This window comes from Lissotriton vulgaris, chromosome 5 (genome assembly GCF_964263255.1).
Source record: "Lissotriton vulgaris chromosome 5, aLisVul1.2, whole genome shotgun sequence".
Taxonomy (NCBI): Eukaryota; Metazoa; Chordata; class Amphibia; order Caudata; family Salamandridae; genus Lissotriton; species Lissotriton vulgaris.
The window spans coordinates 1,781,981,670-1,782,005,435 of record NC_141693.1 but is presented as its reverse complement, the minus strand read 5'-3'; the positions used below and the strand labels follow the sequence as shown (position 1 = coordinate 1,782,005,435).

Genomic DNA, 23,766 nt, shown 5'->3' with positions numbered 1-23,766 from the left:
AGGATGTGCATCGAATCTGTGTCACCTAACAGGTAGGGTGACCAGGCGTCCCGGATTTTTCCTGGACACTCCCGGTTTTTCGGCAGCTGTCCCGGCAGATTTCAGCCAATTAAACTCATGTCCCAGTTTTTAGAGAGGGTCGGCTGAAAACGTTGGGAGGTATATTTTTATGTTTTGAAAACCAGGGGTAGTTAGCAGCGGTTATAAGAAAGAAATTTAATCAACAGGAAGGCTACTGGCTTTAAAATCTGCATTATATAGATGTTCTTACTGCCTCTTCTGTAATTCTCTGCTAAGGAGCGCCGTCATACTGTGCGCTGGGATGAAGTAAAATTGTAGTCCTTCTATTTTTGGGAAACGTCCCGGTTTTTTACTTTAAAATTCTGGTCACCCTAATAACAGGACTACCCAGTGTCAGAGAACGCTAACGATACCACACGTGCCTCAGCCAACTAACGCCACATGCCCTTGTTGTTATGCCTAGCCGGCCAAAGGCCAAAAGGGACTGGCCGGCTAACGAATCGTGACGAGGTCTAAACACGGCGAAAGTCTCTTCAACTGCGCATTTCCTCCCATCTCATCTCCACTCGTCCCTCCCTCTCTCATATCTAGCCAGAAAGGTAGGTGCTGGCAGCCAAGTCTAACCCACCCAGTCCATATCTAACTCGACGGAGCTCGAGCTAAGCCTCTCATTCTCATGTGCCAACAACCAGACCTAGTCCACCCAGTTCATAACTAATTCAGATCGACTGGCTGGAGCCGGAGCTACTACGCCATCTCCTTCTTCCGATGGGAGCGAGCGAGCGACGCCAGTCGATTACGAGACGACGGCTTGGACAACTCCACAGCCAATCGGAACGTCGGATGTCTGTATGACGCATTAGGAGTGGCTCAGGCTTTCACTGCTCCAATCCTAGGTTAGGTTACGCATTAAGAAGCACCCACTCACAGACGACTTCCAGGACCAATTTTTTTTCTTCCGAGGGATGTCTGCTATGCGACCCGGAAGAGGTAACCGTTATGGTCAAATGACATGCAAGATCAGCTGCAGGTGACGGACATGAGGTTGAATTTACGGACGGTCCGTGTAAGTAGCGGGCAGACGGTCAGTGCTACATGGAGTACAAAGCTGTCAAACTTGGGCGAGCCCACTCTAGTCACTCTGAGTTCCTATAAAGCACATTGGTGGGAGCTAGCCCCATTCTTTTATTGCTTGACATCTCACCGTACCTAGACGGTCAATGAATACATGTATTAGGTGCTCACATGAACTCCCCAAATAAGAATTTACTTTAAGCAAATGGCTTGGAACTTGGCGATGTATCAAAATCTCTATAGAGAAGCTTCTTGGATTTTATAAAGCAGCAAAGCACAGCTGTGTTGTCTCTCTGTCAACTAAAGAAGTTTTGTAAGATGGTTTACCGGCTTTGATGCATAGGGCACAAAGTGTTTGCGATATCTTTTTTCGGTTTTAAAAGTATAAATACATAAACATTTGTGAGAAATAATTGGCAGACATTAAAAAATGAGAATACCATTTATATCATTGATAATGTAAAAAATGATACATCAGGATTGCCATTATTGTCTTTCATAAAAAATGGTTAAAATTAAGAATACTGCTCCCCACGCGCGTATGTTTTTACCTAGGTGTGTTATTGCTTGCTGACGCGCCTTCAACTTTCAGGAGCTACTCTGCACGCAGAAAAACTCTGAATAGTTCCATTTAAACCAAGTTCACACCAGATGTGACATTTAGTGTGCGAGTGAAATCTTCCCCTAGATTTCTTATGTGAGTCGCTTGTGGAAAAAACGTTATTAAATCAATCTCCTAGAGAAAGCTATGGCAGATCCATTAGTTTCAAGTAATCACAGACCCTTATCTCGACTGCCCTTTCCAGTTAAAATCTTGGAATGACTTGTGAAAAAGAAACTCTTAAATTAATTGGAATATCACGCTCTGTTAGATGAGGTGCAACCTGGCTTCATCCTGGCTCACAGTCTCAATCAGCACTAGTGCTGGCACTGCCCGAGCTGCAGATGGTGGTGGATTGTGGTGAAACAGTGGTCTTCGTCTTACTTGATGTGTCGGGCCGCCTTCAACACAGTTAATTGCAAGGCTTCTGGAATTGGGTATAAATGTTCAAGTGCTTTAGTGGATACAATTCTGTTAGATGACAGACTGCAAGCCATAGCTCTCTTCTCTTTTTGATCCACATTTAAAGCAGTGGAACATGGTGTATCCTAGGGCGCCACGCAGGGCTCGAGTCGGGGTACCACGCGGGTGGACGGCGTCCTCCCACTTATTTTATCAGGTTTTTACTGGGTGGACGCCATCCCCCCTGCCCAAAAGATGGAGTCAATACCAGAGGCTGCACCTGCGTGCGCGCTCAGCACTCACCAAACCTCACCTCTTATTGTAGAGAGAGGGCGAACGAAGCTCTTTTAGCCACATGCTCCCCGTTTTGCGTGTGGATCAGGCTGGCTTCTCTGGCAGGCCCAGTACAACTCCTCGAGCAGGCACGTATGCTCTCCTGCTTGATGCAGGCCCCCTTTCCAAACCTAGGGCGGTCTGCAGGGAAATCGTTCATTATACAGACATTCTTGAGCCCAGGTACTGCAGCCAGCGCTTGTCCTGAGATTTAGTGGAAGTTCGCTTCTGAAATACAACTCTTTTGATACTATGGTACTGTGCTCAAAGGGGGCGTGGTAAACACGGTAGTGCATGTTACAGTTAACACTGCTGTTGATTGCCGAACAGGTCTAGCTCAACTAGTGCGAGGGTGATATGCTTGACTTTCTTTTTATAAATAGCTCTGGCTGTGCGATTGCCGTTTTTCATTGAGCTGCTGATGCCCTTTGAACCTGCCCCTATCGCCTTGTAACCTTTGGTAATGAGTCACTACATTTCGTGACGTCACTTCCGGTGACACCACTTAACTTGGAGCATCCCCCCACTTCTTTTTTAGGACTTGTGCCCTGGCGCCACGCCACGCCCAACTCTTTTTTAAAAAAAAATATCTACCTACACCCTCTTGTAACTCTAGTATTAGTTCCTTTGGTGTTAACTTCATCTACTGCGCAGATGGTACACAGCTAATTCTTACTTGGGACAACTCTCGGCTTGAGTTATTGGACACACTTCACAACTGTGTAAGATAAGTCTCGATAAAACAGAAATCCTATTGCTCAGTGTTGCCATATTGGGCTATTGCCCCCACAAATGGGTAATATTGTTTCTCTTTGTACATGAAAACACTCCTGTTAGATTGTGTAAATTTGGCCAACATTTACCCCGGTGTGCGCAATATTTGAAGAATCAGCAGCGCTGTCAGATGCTCTGCAGTTTCAAGCGGGATCATTAGGCTCTGTGCTGCCAACTGTTTTAAATAAGGGGTGACACTCATTCATAGTGCTAAAGCACTACCCATGACGGTCCTGCTTCATGTTGTTGGCCTGCCCCTCAGAGATAGTGGACTAATGTTGTTACAAGGGGCAGGCCTGCCATCATTTACATTTTTAAAACAAATTAGAATTAAAAGTGCTTCGTGCAATGCGGAGTGCTGTGGACTTAGAGAGAGGAGGAGTCAAGGAGGGTCATGGCAAGTGCGGGCTGGCTTTCTGTGCAGCCTGCTTCTGTTGTGTGCGTGAGAGTCCATGTGTGCCCAACAGTTTTATTAATGGTATGGTAAGATTAATTATCTTGCCAGAAAAATCTTTTTTTCTGTAGTAAAAAACATGAAATGTAGTCTCTGTCTATTGTGAAGTGCTTGCTCTTGTGTTCTGGGACAAGATTCACCCTATGTAACATTACCAAGGTTAAATATTGACTTCTGACACAATATTACATTAGATTCTACTGATTATCTGTGCTCTAATCTCATCCTCCTAGAGTTAAAGCTAATTGTTGAGGTTTGATGCTAAAAAAAGAGACCTATCTAGTGGTCGTATTGCATAGTGTGAAACTGGAAAATCTGAAATCAATCCCAGCTGCCCTCCTTGACTAAATAGTAGGATCCTGGGAAAATACTTTATTTTACTTACTCTCTTGTTTTTAGGTTCATGGTCACGCACACAAGCACAGTATGTACGCTGTACGAAGATCTCTTTTGTGTTTAATTGCCAATAATGTTGCGCTATCTATAGTAAGGATCTACAATACATATAGGCTCCACGTGATTCTTGACTTGTTTCTTAGGTCCAGATATACAAAGATTAGGAATATCAATTTCCTAACTGTGATTTCTTGCAAATCTCAATTTGGAAATTGCTACTCCTAATGTGTGAAACTCTTTTGAGGTTATTTATTAGAGATTCCGAAGGGGTTGCAAATAGACTTAACTTATGCATATTAATGAGGTAGGTCTCAATTTGCTACCCAGTAGGATTCGCTGCCATCACAGGGATGGTGGCCTGCTGCTGTCAGCAGACCACTGTGTCTGTAATTGCTTTTAAATAAAGCAAACCTTTTATTTAAATGCATCGCGTATTCCTTAAAGGAAAACGCAATGTGTTTAAAAGGGGGAAAAAATGAAATGTTTGTTTCATTTTTTAAGAGTAGGTTGTAGTCTGTGGGACCTCTGCATGCTTAACATTTTTTTTTCAATAGTCTCAATTTAGGTACCCTTTCTCATATATAGGAAAGGGTTATTTTCACCTTTTAAATGGTGGTAAAGTTTTGCGACCTGAATTCTGTTGCTGACCAGTAATCCATACCATACCAATTCGGAATTAGGAAGGGATGCCCAAAAGTATTTTGTTTGTAAATGGACCAATTCTATGAACCGGGACGTTTGCGATTGAAAAAATGCTTTGTACATCTGGTACTTAGTTCATTAACAGTATTTTCATTAGGGGTGGGGCAGGAATGTTTCCCAGTTCTTGTTTAAACATTTTCATATTTAATAAATACATCTCGATGCAGTCGTATAATTTGAGCAAAAGTAAAATGCTTCCATATGTTAAAAAACAAACACATTTTTTTTAAATTGTCAAGGCACCTTATAATATTCTAACATTATTTTTGTTGCATGATGTACATGCACATATTTTCATGTCTTGGTTCTGGCTAGGGCTGCACACCTCTATTGTAAGTATATCTTTCAGTAAGTTGCTGCTTTTAACACAGAGATCCTTTTGTTATGAGGGTTTGAAAAATCATAAACATTTTACTAGACCTGCAGGTTTAGTAGCTTGAATATTTTACTCGACCTAACTGTAATGTACTTGACCCGTGAACTGGTCTAAAAAAATGTGTGATCCTGGGCAAATATTTTGTCTTATGGAGCCACCTTTTTCTTTATTACCACATAAGAGAGCACCTTCAAATATGCATATTCACTATTTCTGTTTATTTGCTTGACTATATGTTTGCTCCATGTATAACAGTATAACAAGAATCAAGCCCATATATATGGTACACAGGATCCCTGGCTTGCCTCTTAGTTCACTAATAGCATTGTCATCTGGCAGGAGCAGTAATAATTCCCAGTACATGTTTAAAAACTCACTTTTCATAAATATATTACTAAAGCATGATGCGGTAGTGCACTGTCATTTACAGATAGCATATTTTCCATTGAAATGGCCACACAACTTTCTCACTAACGTAGTTTTATTAATAGTAATTAAACGTTTAGAAATTTGGGTTTCAGCAAAAATGTTTAAAGTTTGCACATCACCAAGTAAAGTGTTCTAATTTGTTTTGAACCTATACAAATATTTTTTTCACCTCAGAATTACAAAAATGTGTCTTCATAACTAGTGAAATATATTTGAAATGTTTTAATAATTTTCTTGGCTATTTCAGAGTTGTGTTAGAAAAAAGCCTGACATCTTACAGCCTTTCATTTCACATGCTTTGCACAGTTCAGTTGTCACACAGTTCACTTTACAAAATCCTCTAACTTCAGTCACATAAAGAAAAATAAATGTAGAAAGAAAAACTGACTTTTGACCTCTAGTCTCTGAAAGCCTTCATATATGACAAGATTTAAATACATCTTTATTACTCTTTGACTTTGTGAGCAATAAAGATGCCTTTAAATCTTGTTATCTTGTCACATTTGCTCCACTTTTAGAGACAGAGGTCAAAAGTCAGTTCGTCTTGCTACATTTACTTTTTGTTCCGTGACTGAAGTTATAGGATTTTCAGCTAGCCAGAAAGGTTGAGTAGTCCCTAAAAATAGCTCGTCCTGATTAAATCTGTCTCGACAATGGCAGTTATTTACAGTTAACATTTCACAATCCATCTAATATAGCAGAGTGAGGCATGACCCAACATCAAGGACTGCATGTAAACTGATAGGCATGGCGTTAGAACCTTGTTTTGTGCTCAATCTTATGATATTTCAAGGTTGTTAAGAAGGGTTCATTTGGATAGTTAAATCTTATTAGCACACTCAACTGGAAAGCGTTTTATTCGTGGCTTTATGTTTCTAATGCCTAGCGGTTTGCATGACTTATGACTCCTACACATTGTAGCCCTCATTGTGCACATGCATAGTAGTGTTTTAATTTACAATTGGCATTTATATAACCATTGCTCTATGCACCCCCCTGAGAGACCAAGGTGCATTTAGTCTGAACACCTTAATTACCCAGTAGCAGATACTGTGAAAAAGCAGTACTGACTTCAACCTCAGGCCTCTCAGTCATACCCATCATAAATGTCCACTCGCACTCTGAACTCACCCAGACTTGAAGGTGACTCATTTCACTATTTGTACTATATTAGTATGTTTTATGAAATAAAACTAGAGAAACACATCTGGAAAAAGGAAATACTCTTAAGGAGGACCCCGGGAAGTAAAACGCATGAAATTTAAACATGGACTGCTTTTCTTATGTGAATTACCTTAGGGTTTTTACAGTCCTCATTGAGAAATTAAAGTTAAGAGCATGAATAATTGAAGCCTTGTTTTGTGATAGGTGTAAAGGAGCCTCATAAGATGGCCCAGGCAAATGGTGGTATGAGAATGGGACAGAGCTAATGATGAAGCGGAATGGGATGGAACAAGAAATGATGACAGTATCAGCAGAGTTGATGGAGTATTAGTTTTTAGGGTGTCGCCAAAAGTTCTGGGAAATGGGTCATTTTAATTTCTTCTCCAACAGCCTTGCCTTGCGTACATTTGTACCCCAAACAAACCCATCTGCTCCTTACCAAGACTAGGAGCTTTTAGTGTAGCCCTAACTGCAACTCAGTGGAAACAACAATATCCTCTATAACTTAGTGCTAGATTAAGTTGTCACGGTGAAAGTCTTTGGAACAGAGGGCATGGAACTGGCCATATTAAGTGACTGTTTCTTTTCTGATTTCTTTACATTTTAATTGGAAAGGTGTGGAACTCGTGTCTTCCTGCATCAATCCTCAGTTTTCACATTATTACTTCACGTTTATGTAGACTTGTTTTGCGTGCAAACTACTTTTCAGATTTATCTGCTGATATGTTTATTTTTGCTGTTGTCCCATACTTTCATTGTAAAGGAGATTTTTTTTAATGTGGAATATCATCAGGCAAGTAGATAGAATGTGCGCCATGCCAAACAATTTGTGTTGTAATTACTTTAAGTCAGGGGGATGTTTTTTAATATATATATCATTGTGTGCTGTTAATTATGCATGACCTTTTCATTATACTTTTTTGGAGCCACATTAATGAAATAGCATTTATAAACCCTAGGTGGGTTATAATCTGCTCTTCTACAGTTAATTCATGAATGTCAGTTTCATGTTTGGATCGGTGGTGACAGAACTACAAGTTGAAAAGTCACAGGGGGGACTGGTCTTGAAAAGGAGTAGTTATTAACACAGATGCACAGTTAACCTCCTCTCATTATCTGTATATTGTATATAATTTCGATAGATCCTTAAAATGGTTTCTGATTGACTATTGTTGCATAATTTGAGAGTTGCAACTTTGGGCAGATTTGTGGGCTGACACTGGTCTGCATTAGGCTAAATTTTGGCTTATACTTTAACTGCATTGGGCTTGGGCTGGGTCTCTAAATCTGGCAACACTGCCTATGCTGCACCCGAGGTAAGTCAGCAGTCAGGCTTCCCCTCAGTTTCTGTCCTTGGACGAAAGGCATTTGCCCGGATGCGTCATCAGCAGTACGCAATTTAGGGTCTGTCTTAATAAGAACGTATCCCTGGAGGTCCAAGTCACTCAGATGACCGTGACACATTTTGCCCTGCTTTGCAATCTGTAAATAAATCTTACCTTTTTTACCATTGTCGGCAAAAGCTCTTGAGGTGCAATCTGGGTACTTAAGCACTCAAAAGACTGAAACAGGTTCAAGCTATGGCTGCCAGACTTTCTTTAAATGTGCCTAGACAATTTTCTTCTTCCCGAGCTATGGTTGAGCTGCACTGTCTTCCAGTGAAGGAATAGATTGCTTTCAAATCGCCCTGCATTGTTATCAGAGTAATTCACAACAAACAACCCATGTTTTTACCAAGGATGTTTAGGCACAATACACCTCTGAGACATCTGTGCTGTTCACAATCCAATCTTCTATGCATTCCCTAATATTACGAGGTGAGAATGGACAGCTAGGCATTTTCAGTCAGGGCTGCTCATTTTTGGAACCGTCTTCTGCCTTCTCTTGAAGATCTTCAAGATCTGCTCCAATTCAGAAAAGCATTTACACCGTGGCTCTTTCTGGCTACTCTTGCTCAGACACCTTCAGGCTTTCTCTGTGAGTATAGCGCCAGGATACCTTTGAAGTCGCAGTGTGCACTACAAATCTCTGTTCAGTTCAATTCTCTCCACTAGTGAGGGAAACTTGAGTTCTCTATTGAATTACACTATGCCGATGAATGACCTCAATAAGGATTAGGGTTCAAGACTGTTTACACAGATTAGAACTAGAATAGATTTTATTAATGTTTGACAAAATGTATAATGACTTACCAAACATAAAATCGGGATTACATTCACTATGGGGCATGGACCACTATAAACAAATTAGAAAGAGTTTGTTGTTTCTACATAATCACTGGCAGGTGTAACCCACTTTAATTTCTAATACCTTAAAGTTAAACCATTTTCCCGACCAGACAACATTCATAATCTTTTTATCTTTGGTATGCACACTATTTGTTATTCATCACCCCGCTCTATTCTGGGATCTAGTTAGTGCTGTTCTTTTATGTGTCAATGGTACATGGGTCTGCGTTTATGGGTTGGCACAACAGACACATTCACTATAAACTAAGATCCCCGGAGCATGCAACCAAATTTAGATCTGGCCGGTGCGGTGCCCCCTGAAATTAAAGGGTTTTAGAAACATTCTTGTTATTTCACATGCATTAAGTGAGTGAGACAAGGTCTGTAGGAGATTGTGGGGCAGGGATACGTCGGATCATACCACCACCGACGGCCTTCATAATTAGAGCTTGGTACCAAATCGAACTGCAATTAAATAACATTAGCACATTTAGGACATATAGTCCTAAATACACATTTATGATTGAACAGTTATTGCTAGCCTTTTGACGATTTTACTGGTCTCAGTTTTTCCATGAGTACGCTAGTTTTTTTTAATGAATATAGTAATCAAACTACAGTCCATTTATCGAGTATTACTTTGAAAAGAACCAGGCTTTAACCTATTCGAAACGTATGATGATCGGTTTTGATTACAGATCAGATAGCGATGTCAATTTTTCCACAATGCTTTTATTGATGTGCAAATCCAAAACCATCAAACAGTTCCAATTTATAGCCTCATGCAACCATTTACGCTCATTCAGCTAAAGCTGAATTAATTCCTGTGACAAATATGTTTTCATGAAGACGAAACAGTAGTACTAATAAATAAATGTATATGGAATTCTATGTCAGGACCGGAGGCTTCGGATTATGCCATTCTTTCATCGCTTTATTCTCTACAGCAGCAAGAAAAAATATAACACAACTACTTTTCCCATGAACATTTGGGGGAAAGAATAAAGTCAAACATGAGTCCTATTACAGTGTCCATGTACAGGTGTCTCCCATCATGCTCTACTGTACTTGTCTCCTCCTCTTTCTTCGCTGCTCGCAGCAAGTTAAGTTGGTTTTTTCCTTCTCTCCTGGGTTTTGGGTTTCTGTGTGGTGCCTTTGGCCTTTGGGCCGGGTGTCGGGTTCTGTTTTTTCTCCACAGATCCCCTCGATTGGTCGCGGGACGCCTAGTGCGCTCCTTACGCGATCTTTGCCCAGTAGTGTGCGGTGCGGTGGCGCGGCCACCAGGGGCCGGCGTCTCGTTTGCTGAAGGGGCGCTCCCAGAAGCTTCTCGAGTGTTCTGGCGCGCTCCTGTCACCAACGGACCCGTGCCAGACCTCCCGGCTCTGACACCCTGCGGGATCGCAATTAGGTTTTCCCTTGCTTCTGAACGCCCTTTGGGTTGTACTTTTGGCGAACACCCTACGGGGTCGTAAGTGTGCTGTGGGACCGCTTTGCCGGGAGACGCCCCGAGACACTGTGGGCTGCAGCGTTCCCAGGGCTCTGCCCGTTCATTGTGCGCCTCTGGCCACCCATATCGCTGGGACTCCCCAGACTATAGAGCGCCCTGAGGAGGGTCATTGTCTTGCCTGCCGCTCCCGTTGCTAGAGTCTAATTTACCTCGCTATGCAGGGGAACGCGGACAATTATCCGGAGGAGGACCCTCTGAGCTATGTCCCGTTGGACGAGGGCTTTTACCAGGCAGTCGACGATTCCATCTACCGCGCGGTCGACCAGGCTATGGTCCCCCTGGAGCAACGTCTTTCGGCGCGCCTGGACGAGGCCTTTGCCAAGTTTGCCGCCTTGCTTCCGGCGCCCGTCCCGGCCCCCGTGGCTGATTCGTCCCCTACCCCGCCTCCTCCCAAGAAGCCTTGCACTGAGGGGGTTGATTCGGCGGCTTTCGACAGGGTGAAGAGCGCCTTCAAGGCCCTGGAGGACGCACAAGCTCCTGCCCCTCTTCCTTCGGAGGCTCCGCCGCTTTCTCCACCTGCGATGTCTCCGGACCCGCAGCGTGACGACGACGAATCCCCGGACTCGGAGGAGGAGGCCTGTTCTTCCAGGTCGTGGCTCCCTTCTCAACCATCGTCCTCCGCAGGTCCGTCGGACATGCTGGACCCGGACGATATCGTCCATCCCCGTTCCTCGGAGTGGGTCCCGTGCGAAAAGGTGGCCCAGTACGTCACTAATAGACTTCGCAAGCCGGTGGACAAGGATGCGAGGAGCCGCCTGCGCGCGGAGTGTCCCCGGCCGTCGTTGGATGGCAAAGTGGCCATGACCCCGGACATCGATCCGAAGATGGCGACCTTCCTACAGAAGTTTGTCAAGGACCCGCGGAAGGGTATCGACAGGTCCTGGCGCACTTGCCAGGACAAGCTTCTGGATGCTGTCGGGCCCCTTACCAAGATCCTGGATATGGCTGAGGAGGCCAAGGTGTCGGGTGACGCGATTTCCCCTGAAGTCCTTTCCAACTGGGCCAAGAGGGCCATTATTTTCCTTGGCAACGCCAACTGCGCCCTCTCGACGGAGCGGAGGCGCTCCCTGTTGATCAAGGTGGATCCCAAGCTGGGCGACCTCGCCTCGTGGGAGGCGGGTGCCGTTGCCCAGGGGGGCTTGTTTGGTGACCCGTTCATCAAGGAGCTGGGAAAGTTCGTGGCGACCTTCACGTCCCTGGATCGTGCCCAGTCCAATATCAAAAAGGTTTTTGCGCCCCGGGTTTTCGACAAGGCCGGACGAGGCAGGGGCCGCTCGTTCGGCCGGGGCGCCAGCTCGGACCGAGGTCAAGGCTCCGGACGTGGCCAGTACCAGGACAGGGCCAAGTTCAATAATTTCTACCCCACCAGAGGGCAAAAGTTCGGAGGTCGTGGTGGTCAGCGTGGCCAACAGCAGGGCAGTGGCAGAGGTGAGTGTTCTGCCTTCCGCGAGTTTGAGAGTGGGGGGGCGCTTGGCGCAGTTTCTTCCTGCATGGGCCTCCCTTACCAGCGATGCTTGGGTGCTGCAGACGGTTCAGGGCTTCCAAATGGAGTTCCATGGCCGTCCGTGTCAGCCACAACGTCCTCGCCCCATTACCTTTTCCCAGCGCGATGCGGCTTTGGTGAGCGAAGAGGTCGCTGCCCTCCACCAAAAAGGGGCGATTTGTTGCGCTTGCGAACACCCCTCAGGTTTTATAAGCAATCTTTTCTTAGTAGACAAGGCGACGGGGGCAGTCGCCCCGTGATCAATCTGAAAGAGTTCAATGAGTGGTTGGTGTATCGGCATTTCAAGATGGAGGGGATACATCTGCTGCGCGACGTCTTGCGACAGTCCGACTGGATGGTCAGGCTGGACTTGAAAGACGCTTATCTGACGATTCCCATTTTTCCACCTCATCGGCGTTTCCTCCAATTCGGGTGGGACGGCCAGGTTTACGAGTTTACTACTCTTCCTTTCGGGCTCTCCTCGGCTCCGTGGTGCTTCACAAAGGTGTTGCGGCCGGTGGTGGAGGCCTTGGCTCAGGGAGTCAGGATGATAGTCTATTTAGACGACATGCTGCTCATGGATCAGTGCCCCGAGAGGCTGCGGTCACAGTTGCAGTCTGCGGTCAACCTTCTGCAGGGCCTGGGGTTCGTAATCAACGAGAAGAAGTCTCTCTTGGTTCCCATGCAATGCGCTACATTCCTCGGTTTCACCATAGACTCGGTGGCGGCCACCTTGAGCCTGCCGGCCAGGAAGATGGCGCGGATCAGACACGAGTTGCGTCAAACCCTAGCGAAGCAGATGATTTCTTTGCGCCACCTGGCAAGGCTAGTAGGCCTGTTGTCCTCTTTGATCCAGGCTATCTTCCCGGGGCCCCTTCATTACCGCGCCATGCAGCGGTTGAAGGCGTACCACCTGCGGAAGGGCCTGATGTACTCTCAACTGATTCCCTTGTCGGAGGACTTGAGGGACGAAATGCGGTGGTGGCTTACGCACATGGAGGCCTGGAATGGCCGTGCGATTTTCGGTTCCGCCCCAGACATCGTGATAGAGTCGGACGCCAGCCGTTCCGGCTGGGGGGCACGGTGCGGAGACTTCTCCACGGGCGGCGCTTGGTCTGCTCGCGAACAGTCCTTGCATATCAACTGCTTGGAGTTGCTAGCGGGCTCCTTCGCAGTGCAATGTTGGACCAAGGACAGAGTGCAATCCTGCGTCCTTCTGAGGATGGACAACGTGTCGGCGGTCCGCTATATCAACCACCTGGGCGGCACCAGGTCCAAAATGTTAGCGGACCTGGCCAAGGATTTCTGGCACTTTTGTCTGGACCGCCAGGTTTCGGTTACGGCGGAGTATTTGCCGGGTCGTCAAAACGAGGTGGCCGACTGGCACTCGAGGAATATTCGGGACGCCAGCTGGACCCTACCCTGTTTGCGGAGCTCTCGGACCTTTGGGGCCCGTTTTCGGTGGACCTGTTCGCATCCCGCTTGGACCACCAGCTTCCCCAGTATTTCAGTTGGCGCCCGACCCTCTGGCGGAGGCGACAGATGCGTTCCTCCAAGACTGGTCGGGGATGCAGGGCTATGCGTTTCCACCGTTCTCAATGATAACGCGGGTGTCAGCGTTGTTACGCCGCCAGTCGGCACAGGTGGTGATGATCACTCCGTGGTGGAGGTCGCAAGTTTGGTTTCCGGTTCTTCTGGAACTTTCTTGGGATTCTCCGATCCTACTCCCCCAGTCTCCCCACATTCTGCTGAATCCGGAGGGGGCTCCCCACAGGCTAGTCCTGAAAGGCTCGTTGCGCCTGATGGCGTGGAGGCTCTCCGGCGACGCTGGACGTTGCCTGGCCTTTCGAGAACGGCAGAGGGCTTGCTCTCAAAGGCTTGGGCCGACAGCACGACCAAACGCTACAGATCGGCTTGGCTCCGGTGGAGCCGTTGGTGTGTGCGACGGGGTTTGGATCCCGTGGGGGCACCTGTAGTGCGTGTCTTGAATTTCCTGGCGGAACTGTCTGATCAGGGCCTGGCCTATCGATCGATCAATACGTTCCGGTCAGCGGTGTTTCGGCGGGGCACGACCTGGTTCAAGGGTCCCCGGTTGGTGAACACCCTTTAGTCTGTAGGCTCTTACGGGGTATACGGCTGGCCTTGCCACCGGAGCCTCGGTATTCAGCCCTGTGGGATGTGAACAGGGTGCTGAATTTGTTCCTCTCCTGGCAACCGAACAGGTTTTTAACGTGTAAGGAGTTGACGGCTAAGTTGGCAATGTTGTTGTGCCTGGTGTCCTGCAGGCGTGTCTCGGATGTGCGGGCGTTGGATATAATGGCCAGGGTTTTTTCCCCTGAAGGTGTTTCCTTTACCGTCAGCAGACGGACCAAAACGCATACTAGGGTCATTTCTTACCCGGCTTTTCAGGACTCCCCTAAGCTGTGCGTGGTGCAGTGCCTCCGTGCTTATGAGGATATGACAGATGATACTCGCCCTCCGGGCGAGCGACAGCTGCTTATTGCCCTGCGTAAACCGTATAAGGCAGTTACTTCACCGACGATCGCCCGTTGGGTGCGTTGGATCATGCAGGAGGCGGGGATTGATACTAAACTGTTTGGGGCGCACTCTACGCGAGGTGCCATGGCGTCTAAAGCTTTTGCCCTTGGGGCTCGGTTGGAGGATCTGATGCGGGCGGCCGATTGGTCCTCGGACTCCACGTTTAAGAGGTTCTATTTCAAGCCAGTTATTGATGTGGTCAGATTGGTGGTCGATAAGCTTTGAACTGGCATAATCCGAAGCCTCCGGTCCTGACATAGAATGCAAATTTGCCCAGCCTTGGTGCTGGTAAGTTCCAATTCTATTAAGGACTCGGAGGCGAGGATTATCCCCCGTGACTTCATGGAAGTGTACCCTCCCCGTATGCAATGTAAGTAAAGCGTTTATGTTCTTTTTCGAATGTGCGCTTATGGCTCTGAGGTGTACTGCTCTTCCTGTTTTTACAGCTGACATTCTGTTGCTATAGGATGGATCTGATAGTGTTTTCTTTTGCAGGAGCAGATAATTCTAAACAAGATGCGTGAGTGGACGGATGTTCTGGCTTCGCGCGAAGAAAGAGGAGGAGACAAGTACAGTAGAGCATGATGGGAGACACCTGTACATGGACACTGTAATAGGACTCATGTTTGACTTTATTCTTTCCCCCAAATGTTCATGGGAAAAGTAGTTGTGTTATATTTTTTCTTGCTGCTGTAGAGAATAAAGCGATGAAAGAATGGCATAATCCTCGCCTCCGTGTCCTTAATAGAATTGGATATTACCAGCACCAAGGCTAGGCAAATTTGCATTCTATACCAAGAAAAATACTGCCATCATAAAAGGTGTTCTCATAGGGCAGCTAATGCCAAATGGTACGCTGTGCTGTGAAATGGTGCTAAATACAATAACAGGCCAACACCATACTTGCAGGTCAATGGACCACATAATTGTTCCTCAGAAGGTTATAGAGCAGAATAAGGTTAGAAAAGAACAAAGATGATTTCAAACTCAGAAATAACAGAGGTCCTCTGTTTTGGCAATGACTCCACTTTTTTGAATGCTTCATGGCGGCTGTCCGATCGTTTTTGACACTCGATTGTGCTTTTCAGATCAAAGTAATAAGACCACCTCCTCCTGCTTCTTTATGTTTCAGACTTTAAAGAATAATCTTCAATTTATACCTTTGAAGTTATAAAAGACGGTCATTGTAGCACTTGTCATTACTTGGATTGATTATTATAATGCTTTGTACCTGAGCGCTCTAAAGCTTCAGGTGAAAAAACTTCAGTGTCTTCAAGATGCAGCCGCCAGACTGCTTTTGAAAATTCTAAAATTTGCTCCATTTATAATTCTTTCAGAGCCTCCATTGGTTACCAGTTAACAATAGGATTGACTTTGAAGCACTGTGTCTGGTTCATAAAGCCCTTCACTAGACAGGGCCAGCATTCTTTAAAAAAAAACGTAATTGCCATTTATTTATTTATTTATTTATAGGTTTGTAACGCGCCGGAATCACACCCGAAGGTGTATCTCCGCGCAGTGCTGTCTGAGGGTGCAAGGAGAGGAAGGCTCTAGTACTGAAACAGAGTGGTCTTAAGACTCTTCCTGAAGATTGAGTGGCTGGTACACTGCCTAAGGGAGAAGGGAAGGTTGTTCCACAGCCGTGGTCTGAGGGTGCAAGGAGAGGAAGGCTCTAGTACTGAAACAGAGTGGTCTTAAGACTCTTCCTGAAGATTGAGTGGCTGGTACACTGCCTAAGGGAGAAGGGAAGGTTGTTCCACAGCCGTGGACCCATAACAGAGAGGGCACATCCTCCCTGTCTGGTCTTGCTGAATCGGGGAATCTGCAGTAACAGCTGGTTACTAGAGCGCAGGTTCCGTGAGGGGCGATGATGGACAAATTTGTCAGCTAGATAGGACGGCCCTAGATTATGCAGACTTTTGTGCACCACGCAGCAGGTCTTAAATTCCACCCGTTTGCGGATGGGCAGCCAGTGAAGCTGTTTAAGAAGGGGCCGGGATGGAGTTCTGGGAGGGGCATTTGTCACCAGGCGTGCTGCGGTGTTCTGTACCACTTGGAGTTTGTTTAAAACGCCCTCATTGGCCGCTAGGAGAAGACCGTTACAGTAGTCCAGGCGACTCAACACGAGAGCCTGAACCAAGGTCTTCCTCGAGCTATCTGGGAGGAGAGGGAACACCTTCCGTAGGAGGCTGATGACATGGAAGCAAGACCCCACCGTGATGTTGACGTGATGTACAAGTGTGAGGTCGTGGTCAAGGCGGACCCCCAGATTTTTCACCACCCGTTTAGGGGAGGGGGCCTCTCCCAGGCTAGTAGGCCACCAGTCAGGAGTCCACAAGATTTTAGCTTCCCCGAACAACATGACTTCTGACTTTCCCACATTACACTGGAGAAAGTTGTTGGCCATCCAACTGGCGACCGCCGTCATGCCAATTGAGAAGGCTTGCCTTACCGCAGGGGTGAAGGTTTTAAAGGTAAACAACAACTGAGTGTCATCGGCGTATGAAATGGGTACAAACCCGTAAGACCTCATAATATTAGCCAAAGAGGCAACATAAACATTAAATAGCGTAGGGCTGAGACAGGAGCCCTGCTGGACTTCTCTAGTGATTTTAGAAGGATTGGAACTGAAGGTGCCCATGTTCACCTGCTGGGTACGTTCTGTGAGGAAGCTGGTGAACCACGCCAGGGCAGATTTTTCCAGGCCGATCTCCTCTAGTCTTCTTAGAAGAATGGTATGTGATATGGTGTTGAATGCTGCGGACAAGTCCAACAGCACCAACACCACAGACAAGCCCCTGTCCAGGGACATGCGTATAGTATCCGTGACCGAAAGGAGAGCAGTCTCGGTACTATACTTTGGCCTGAACCCTGATTGAGAATGGTCCAGGCATCCGGTCTGCTCAATGAAACTGGAGAAGTGAAGGTTGACATGTTTTTCCATCAGTTTGCCGACAAACGGCAAGAGGGAGATGGGCCTCAAGTTGGACATATCGGACCAAGGGACGGAGGTGTTTTTCCTAATGGGCTTGACCAGGGCATTTTTCCACTCCAATGGAACTAAGCCTTCAGATAACGAGCGGTTAATCAGGGTCTGAATAGTAGGACTAAGAATGTTCCCTATGAGATGCATCACTCGGGCAGGAACGAGGTCCGCTGGGCAACCCGATTTAATGGTGCCAATCAAATCAAATCAAATGGTGCCATTAACCTAGTAGTTTGCTCAGTCCAAGCTCTGCTTGGTTAGTGGTGGTTTCCAGAATAAAACAAGCATTTGCAATGCAATAGGTCTCGAGTTAGTAAAAGTTTGAGATTTTAGCATTGTAAATGAGATTGTTTTTTATTTCTTGTATTTGTAAGTGCATTAACACATAAACAAAAATGCGTACTCACAAAGACACATACAGAAATGCATTTACAAAAACGCAAACCCACACACAGAGGCAAAGACGCACATATAGTGACAGATACACACAGAGACCGACATGCACACCCAGAGAAACAGATATGTACACATACAGACACAGATATATAGAAGAACATGCACACACAAACACAGATGCACACACAGAGACAAACGCACCTACAAAGATAGATGCACACACAGACGCCAAAAAGAAATAGATGTACACACAAAACAGGAACTCAGTCACCAAGACAAAGACAGAAACGCACACTTAGACAGAGAGCCAACACCAAGACAAAGTTGCACATACAGGCAAAAACACACACACATAGAAACAGGCACACAGAGATGCAGACACAGACATGCACACACAGAGTCAGAAACAGAAACTGAGATGCACAAACAGAGATACACTTAGACACAGACGCACATAAAACAGGCATATAGTGAATGCAGGCACAAATATGCATATACAGAGGCAAAAAACCTCTCCAGTAGATACTGATCAATTTGAATATCTTCTGGGCGAAAACGTGCAAAAATATGTGATACTGATGTGTGCAGTGTTCTTACTCAATGCCAGTCACCAGGAAGACGGACTCAAAGTATGCCCCCCTCACTCAGCAAACCAATGCAAAAAATAGGTAGTGTGTCTTACTTTTCTCACGTGTGACAGCGAACACCGAGATCTCTCCTGAGTCTGTGAAGCAGATGGCGTCCACAGCTCTCGCCCTGGAGAAGGGAATGTAGGATGTCCCTCTCCAACCTCTCTAACCAGGTGCGGTTAGTAGGGCATCCTCTGCTCTCCCCCAGGTCGGGGGAGTACAGTTAAAGTTTACTAGAGAGGCAGTGTAGGGTTGATTGCCTGCGGTGCCCCTGCTAGCGGAGGCCAGGAGGGCAGCCTTCCACTAGTCCTTGCACAGACACCTTCCACTACAGTCTCCTGTATAGAGGAAGAATAGGGCACAGCTACTGCTCTCACTAGCTCAGCCATCTTTCATCCACTGGAACCGATCTGGGGGATTGTGGAGAGAGCGGAAGGGTTGTGCTGACATGGCACCTGTGCCTCCAGATCCACTTTTCAAAGCAACGACAGTCTAGCGCCTAGAGTGGATTGCCACAGCGAGCTAGATTCATGGAAATGCAGGTGTCCTGTATCCCCGGTTCTTAAAGTGCACATTCACACCACCCGTTAAGCCGTGCTCGCCGATCAATGAATGCATTAAATGAGCTCAACAGCACTCCGTGCTCGTGCATTTTTACAAAAGGACGGAAAACAATATACATTCCGGCCTGTGTCATTTTAGAAACTGAAGGGCGTCATCTAAGAAAATCTTCCTGCTGTTGCTTACGACTGCAAACCTTGTGCATGATGAAAGCGTGGGGGGGGGGGGGGTTAGGAAAGAGTCCGAATTACGATTTAGTAACTGCAGAGGTGTGACCTGTAGTACAACGCTGTTTTCAGGCACCTATCTGGGAGGGTACGTTTATTGCTTACATACATGTGTAATTTACAAGAGGCAACTGTAAATATCACACAAAAACACACAGTGGCGCCAAGATGAGAACACATACAGGTCCCCAGAGTGCCATAAATCCATTCAAATCTGTAACTCACTTTCTAAAGAGCAGGAGGCAACGGCAGCATATTCAGGGTAGCCTCCAATGACCACAGGACACTCGCTGCTGCGGGGCATGCTAACAGCCGCAGCATCACAAGCTGCTCAGCGCTTCCACTCTCCTGAAGGGTGTCTGACAAGAAGCAGTATCCATGCAGACGGGCATGGGCAATCAAGAGGGCGGGGGTAAGAGAGTGATTCTAGGAGAGAGACAATCCTATTCACAAGCCAGCCAGCAAGTGGCACACAAGGCGAGAGGCCGTTTCTCACTTGCCATGACAGAAGCACAGATATTGCAGGAATATTCCTGTGAGCTTCGCGATAATGTGAAGACTAACTCCACGTTAGACCCGATTATCCACCCGTGCGAGCAGATCGCAAACCTCTGGATTCAGAGGGCTCTGCGAGAACGTCATGAGGGGATCCGGAGGCAGAGATGGCAACAACAAAAAAAGAAACTCGCAGGTGACAGGCCGTTGAGTATAAGAAGTAGTGGATTACCCTGCTTGTCTATCTGCCTGCCTGCATCTCTCTACCTACCTACCTGTCTGCCTGCCGCCTGTCTGTTTGTCTTCCCAGTCAGCTGTCTGCAGTCGGCCTTGGCATGAGGGTGTGTATCTTTCTCGTCATTGGGACTCCGGGATCATAGGGATGAGTAAGTTGTACTGAGACTTCACCCCTAAGCAAAGACTTCCTCTGGGCAGTGCGCGGCAGGAGGGGAGGGTGCGAGGAGAGAGGGTTGACTCAGGAGGACGAGCCGCAACATCAGGGAGTGACGAGGATCACACGCAGGGCGTTCACTCCTAGCACACAGCACGTGCCAGGTGAGAGATCACAGTGACCCACAGGCGGGGTCATGATTGGCCTTCACAGTTGGATTGACATTTGTAATGCCTGACCTCACCACCAATAGGACCCTGAGGGAAGGGTCGAACCGCGGGAGGGAGACGCGCGCGCTGTGGCTCTGTCCTTGCACCGAGACCAACCACAGTGGGTAGAGCCTGCTGGGCACACTTCACGGGCCGTGCACTGATATCCTGCAGCCTGCCTGCTATGGCACAGGTAGCTGCTGGTAGGAAGCTCCGGAGTGGTGGCGTAAGGCATCGCATTCACTGATGTGTCAGTATCTGCAGCCCACCGGACCCTGCGGCGCGGGAGTGAGTGAGTGACAAGGAGGACGCTGGAGAGCAGCATGAAATTATCACGCGGGAGGAGAATGAAAGCGAACAGAAACAATGGCAGGGGTTAAAATAGAAAATACACGGAAGAGGCGGACGTTCCTGTTGGACTCCGGCAATTTTGTTGTAAGAATGGAGAACCATCAGCAAGGGAGCATGGACGTTTTTTGCTTTGAAAAGTTCAGGCGCTAACAATAAACAACAAGTGCGGCAGGCTGCTGGCAGCAGGGGGAGGTGCGCTTGCCTCGCGTGGCAGCAGGGGGAGGAGGGGGGCCTGCGCGAGTCACTTGCGGGAGTGATAATTGCTACCATATGGTGGCACTCGCTCCCGCAAGTGAATCTCCACATGTGCATGTGTTGCCATTGAAGGCGATGGAACGTGTGCACGTCTTTGGCTGAAAAGCTAAAGCGATGGGAAAAGGTCATTTTGCCTATGCAGCGCATGGCTCTGCGTAGGCGAGACCTAAAAAGGCAAGAAGGAGTGACAAGAGTTTCTCCTTTAGTGCTAGTAAGCTTTGGAATTCAGTTGTTAAACTTAAGATCCCCACCAAACCTGCAGCTGTCAGGAAAACGCTAAAAACTTGGCTGTTCTCTTATTCAGTTGTAGGATTCTGCCAGCTTTGTTTTGGCTTGATGGTTATTTCTGAAACACTGACGCTAAGTCACCCTTTGGTTATCGTGCTACAAAGTTTATTCTTACTTATGATAATACTTGGAGCATAAATCTTAACAGGTCATCCTTGCTACCATGCTGAAGGCTAGCACACTGCGAGAAAATATTGAGGAAAAAGTTATTTTTCTACTTTCTGTATTTTTGTTTCATCGATAAATGACACATTTTTGCACGCTGAATGTATAATGTGCTATATTCTTTTTTTTATCAAAATATTGTACGGTTTCTTTAATTTTAAAAGCACCCAGAGTCACACGTAGCTCTGTTCTTGATATCCAGAAATACTCAAGTGCGACTTATGTGTTCAGCTATATTTGCATTGCAGTAAATCCGCACCCGTAATCTTTTGGCGGGTGCAAATTCTACCAAGGTTGATCTAGAGAATTTGTATTCTTAAAGAAACACATTAATAATGCTCGTCAAGTTACCAAATTACCTCTAATAACTATTTGAACAGAAAACAGTGTTTTAGCCAAAATCGATGTGCATTTGGTACATGTGCCCATGATTTGTGTTCCACTAGCCTTGAGGAACTGAAGCTGTGCTCTGCTGTTTTTGTAGTGATTGAATAGATACCACACACCACGTTTTAGCTATCCAGCTTCTAGGCACTGAGACAACAACTAATAAAACAAAGTATGAAAAATAAATAAAATGTAAATTCACAAAAGCTGCGTTCGTTATCTCACATCATGAAAATACATGGTTGTACCCAGACTGGGTTAATTGTTACTTAAGGGGTGGACATTTCCAAAGCCACACATAAAGTTATTGATAGTACATACAGCTTTGCTCCTGACAATACTCGTACTGGGGCTAATTCTTGTCTTCTAAATGGGCTTGTTCAGGCATATCTCTAATACACAGAGTCTGCCAGACCCTCACGCAGAGCTGTACTCCTCATGACACATAAATATTTCACCAAAGATTCTGTTGTTTAGAAATCCCATATTCGGTTAAGGGTCTGCTTTTGGTATGCATAGCCTTATTCAGAACTTTGATGGTAACCCCAATCTGCTCTCCCTGGCATTTTAGATGGTTATTGCTAAGCGGATGGAGCACTTGCAGTGGGCACATATTCAAAAGAAGGCACCATGGATATGGTTCTTTTCCCATACAAAGAGAACATTGCTTTACCCATATACCTTATAACAAAGCGTTCCTAAAGTCAGTGTTACTCTAGACATAAAAACCATTGCAGTCATATAAATGTAAACATACTTGCTTGATTAAGGAATAAGCTATAGTTTGTTAAAAGTGGTTGCTTCATGACTTGTTCCTGACCATTGACTTGCATTGACAACCCTTCAAATGCTATATAAATTGGCGTAGTCTTTTTAGGTCTTCCCTAGCGATGCAGCGCATGCGCTGCTCGCTTTGGCGAGGCCTAGTGTTGTTGGTTTGGTAGGCAAAGGGGGGCAGGACATGTGCACGCATACATCTGTCTAATCGCTTAGCTGAAGACACAGCAGATGTGCGGATACGGCTTAGAAAAGATGTGCACACGTTTGGCTCTGCTTCGGTTGCTTCCTCTGCCCCATGCAGGACAAAACATATGCACGAGCTCTGCTCCCTCTCTCCGCACGCAGGACAAAACATATGCACGCGCTCTGCTAAAACCTATGCACGCGCTCTGCTGCCTCTCTCCGCATGCAGGACAAAACATTTGCACGCACTCTGCTCTCTCTTTCCCCACGCCGGACAAAACATATGCACGCGCTCTGCTAAAACATGTTTTTTAGGTCGAGCTGGAGAAAGCAATGCGAAGCATTGCGTCCAGTTTGACAACTAATGTCGCCCGTATCCTGGGAATCTGAGACAGGGGTCGGGCACGCGCAGCGATTGGTGTCTGTGGACGCGCACGTCCAGGACGGCGCCGTGCACATCTCCTGCCTCAGATTCCCTGAAGTGCGCAAACACACACATACACACACACACACACAGGCAAGCACACACACGCAGGCACACACACGCACACAGGCACACGCGCGCACACACACACACACACATGCACACACGCAGGCACACACACGCGCGCACACACACACACGCAGGCACAGCCACATACTCACACACATACCCCACCCCACTCACCGGGCTCTTTTGTCGCTGCGCTGTTTCAGGCTCCGTCACTCCGCCGCATCACACTGCTCCCAAACTTCCATTTTCGGGCCGGGGGGAGAGGCGTAACTGGAAAAGGCAGTTCTGATGGGCGGGGCCGGAGAAGGGGAGGCGGGCCTCTTACCCGCTGATAATCGATGGCCGCGCTTTTGCATGCACAGATCTCTCCCCCATATCACTTCCTTATCCTTGTTCATTCAAGCTAGAAAGCTCGCGGGAAGGAAACCATGAGACCTCCCCACCCCCAAAGAGAAGCAGAGCCGGGTGAGGGGGATCGGTGCACATGA

The 23,766-nt window shown here is 46.8% G+C and overlaps 1 protein-coding gene across 2 annotated transcripts in view; it reads left to right on the top strand.

Moving 5' to 3' along the window:
• Positions 1–932: 932 nt before the first annotated feature.
• Positions 933–23,766, top strand: part of COASY (Coenzyme A synthase) — a 207,720-nt gene continuing 184,886 nt past the window's right edge. Inside the window, exon 1 of one of the 2 annotated variants that reach the window (XM_086924104.1) lies at positions 933–1,087. The gene's annotated coding sequence lies outside the window, so the exon portion shown is untranslated. Of the gene's footprint in view, positions 1,106–23,766 lie in introns of both variants that reach the window. The other variant, XM_086924105.1, reaches the window with a different exon arrangement.